The 3,689-nt window shown below is 35.8% G+C and overlaps 1 pseudogene; it reads right to left on the bottom strand.

Moving 5' to 3' along the window:
• Positions 1 to 212: 212 nt before the first annotated feature.
• LOC125840650 (uncharacterized) lies at positions 213 to 3,134 on the bottom strand (annotated as a pseudogene).
• Positions 3,135 to 3,689: the final 555 nt, after the last annotated feature.

The following is a 3,689-nucleotide window of genomic DNA, read 5'->3' as shown; positions in this document are numbered from 1 at the left end:
CTATCTATCTATCTATCTATCTATCTATCTAACTATCTATCTATCTATCCATCCATCCATTTATCTATCAATCGATACATCCATCCATCCATCATGAACTCCAACATATGAATGTTAAATTACTACTCCTAACTTAAATAAAGCTCTAAATAAACACACCTCACACTACATTCTTTTAGGCAAATAGTTACAAACTCCTACTCGAACAGTTTTCACTTCAATATCTCACATTGTGGATAAGCACCAATGTTAAAACAATCATACTTTGTCAGTCTTCCCCAACTGATGCAACTTTTTGCTTCTCTATCTATAACACAGCCAAACGTTGCTTGTTGTTTCCCATCAAACTTACAACTTCTGCAAAAACAAATAGGTATGCCCTGTTACATCAGCTTAGCCAAAGGTACTGTCTTAGTAAATCAAACCTTCTTCTACAATATTAATTGTTTTCCCTTTATGCCTAGATTTTTTTTAAGATAACAATGTTCCTTCTTCAACAAAACAGAGTTAAAAGATTGGATTAGGCTTTCAATTAAATGCTCACCAGCATTAACGAGTTGTAAGTATATACCTAACAAGTTGTAAGTATCTACCTAATTACAACCGATAAAGATTGGGTCAAGGAACTTCCTTGGTAGTATGGATGCACTTGATGTGTGTGATTTCTTACCTTACCATGGTTTCGGCATATCTTTGAGAAGATCTTATGTTTCCTGTAGCATGAATATCCCGTGCGTCTGCCAGTTCTCTTGACATATTAGAAGCTAAGATTGGAATTTTCATCAAGGGGCAATTTTTCGTTATATGCCTTGAGGATATGAGGTTAAAGCCTTTCTTTCTCTGGTTTACTTGATACTAATTTTTCTTCTTGCAGAACATTTGCAGTTCTCTATCATTTATTTGTTTCTCACAAAGATGAATAGATTTTGCATGATATCCATGGGCCTTAAATGATTAATTTATGTCTTTATTTTTCTTCAGGGAATCATACATTCAATGTCCAATAATGATCAGTTGGAACCTTCGCCAAAAATATTCAACTCTGACATAGATATTAGTTGTAATTGACTTTCTTAGGCTGGTACATGTAATTACCTAAACCAAAGTAGTATGCTGTACAAAATCAAGGTGTATCTTTCCACCTAGTTTGTCTCAATTTGGTGGGTAGAGTTACTTAGTTGTCTGTTTTTTAGTTAGTTGTTAATTTGTTGGGAAATTGAAGAAAGAAAGAGCAATGTATGATGCAACCTTGACTTCTTCAAAAGATCTAGATTCCCAAAGAGTGGTTATTTAAACTATTGCAAGGATTGTGGTTTTGACAAGGTGTCTTGCTATGAATTAATAAAACCATATTGCTTTGTGGTTGAGTAGTCGAAAAGTCATATGAGAAGCATTCAATGCCCTTGATCTCTTCAGAACTCCTACTGCCCTAGTAAAACAACTTGGTCTATTCTCCGACTCTATGGTAAATAAATCCCAACATCTGCAAGTACTTCTCTCTTTCAAACAATCAGACTCTAACTGATGTGTTTACAGGAACCATCTATCGATAATATCTGAGGTGTATCTCATTAAGACTGATCCAATTCGTAGTACATTTCTATCATTGTTTCTTATGGTTATATGTTCTCTACCATGACAACATATTTGAGAGTTTTGAGATAAACACTCAGAGAAACACGTTTCAACACCTTCATCCACCATTATGACTCTTTTAGAAGCAGAATCTGAGTTCTCTGATGCATGACTTATACATTCGGTCTTGAAATGTAGTTTCCCAAACGAACACTTAAAAAGTCTGTATGTCTTTGGGGCAATAAAACTCCAGCTAAGCAATTGCCAAACCTTGCTTAAGACAAATTGATGACAACTGCCCTATTCTAAAAACATTTACAAGGGAATTGGATTCGTACATTTCAATTTCTCTATACCATGTAGAAACCATAGTTTCTTCATCATCATGCATTCCCCTTTTGCAAGATACCATGCTCTAACAAGCGCAACTTGTACGGTGCTTCAAACTCACACTTGATGATGATGTACTACAAAGATTACCATCAGGATCTTGTTCGTATACTCTTCTCAAACATGAATTTTGATATTTGGCATCAATTGAAAAACCCACTGAACTTAATAGTAGAAGTGCAGAAGTCAACCATGATGTTTGTTTTTTTGACATCCTCAATTGTTTTTTAGTCTTGAAGAGTAATTTAAGTGCATGTTTAAGTTGTTGTTTCTCAGATTCAGAAATGTGTCCACTGAATAGCTTCTCTTTAACTCCACCAACATTTCTTTGACATTTTCTAGCAAGAATGTCCATTATTAGATTTGCAAGCTGTGACACTAATTGTGTGGGATCTATTCTTGATATCATTAGCTCTATGTCTCTTTTAGCTGTATTTGAAGTGCCAGATAAATGAACTCCATAAATTTAGCATCAAAGACAGCTCCAATAATACATTACATAACACAACTTACACATGTTACGCACGTGTCAAAGAACTAGTACCACTATAAATATAAGGCTGACAAGACCAAAAACTAAGCATACAACTTGCAACAAGGCCACAACTAACACATAAACCCACAATAGATGTCTACAGGCCTCTACATTACAAACCGCTAAAAAAAGTTGGGACAGGGCCCTAACGTACCCGTTATCAACTAAAGCTAAAGCATACTCTAAACTCAGCAACTCCATAAAGTATGGAGCGTACGAATCATTATCTAAACTCAACCACACGCAGTGAGGACCCCTATCTACCTGATAACCTATTGGAATGAATGCAGTGCCCGCCAGGCAATGGGGACGTCAATATAAAACAAAAGTACTAAACATGTAAGGCGATAATAAAAGAAACAACATGTAACACCCCAACTTTTTCAAAACGTCTAAATTAACTCGTATCTTCGTGGAAAGACAAAGAGGGTGAGTAATAAATTAAAAAGGATGTGGTATGTCATATTTTAAGTGTTCAAGGGTTTTATCTCAAGTTTTGAAGTTAAGTAAGTGGCAAAATAAAAGTTGGCGAAAGTTATCGTAAGTTCCTTTTTAAAGATTTCTTTGAAATTTGGGTAAAATGTATTGGATGTTTTCTCCCAATATATATAGAGTTAGAAGGCCTATTACCCATTAAATCGAAGTCCTACGAGTCTAGTATGCAACGCAAAAAACCCCGTATCAAACGGACATTCGAGTAAAAAGTTATGAGGGTTTTACTAGGGACTGCCAGGGCAGAATCCGGGTCGGATCCGGGTCGGGTAAAGAAATATGGTATGTCGGCTATTTAACGTTTTTAGCCATGGAAACAGTTCATTTCAGTTCCAAAACCAGAAAGAAAACTTAGGAGAGGGTTCCTATGGAGTCCTAGCATGATGAAGGTTAGTTTTGACGATTTCTACCATTAAACATTGCCCCCGTGCCTAGAAACGTAATCCCTACACGTGGCAATCCGTTTTCCCTTCTATTTGCTGCATTTGGAGCTGGTTTTTGAAGATATAAATTTGTAACTATCGGTGTTTCTTCAAGGTTTTAACTTGGTTAACTAAGGTAATCATCTCGGGACTCTTTTATGATTGTTTTTATGAATTTCTACGGACGTTTCGACAGCAAGTTGGGGCAATATGGCAAATCTGCCGATATAAGATTAATTATAAACTGTTTATAGGTGCATACCAGCTGTGTATAT

This window comes from Solanum verrucosum, unplaced genomic scaffold, assembly GCF_900185275.1.
Source record: "Solanum verrucosum unplaced genomic scaffold, falcon-dt-bn FXZP01000176.1, whole genome shotgun sequence".
NCBI classification, from domain to species: Eukaryota; Viridiplantae; Streptophyta; class Magnoliopsida; order Solanales; family Solanaceae; genus Solanum; species Solanum verrucosum.
Note: the sequence above shows the minus strand (reverse complement) of the source record. Positions and strands in the feature narration are given on the sequence as shown.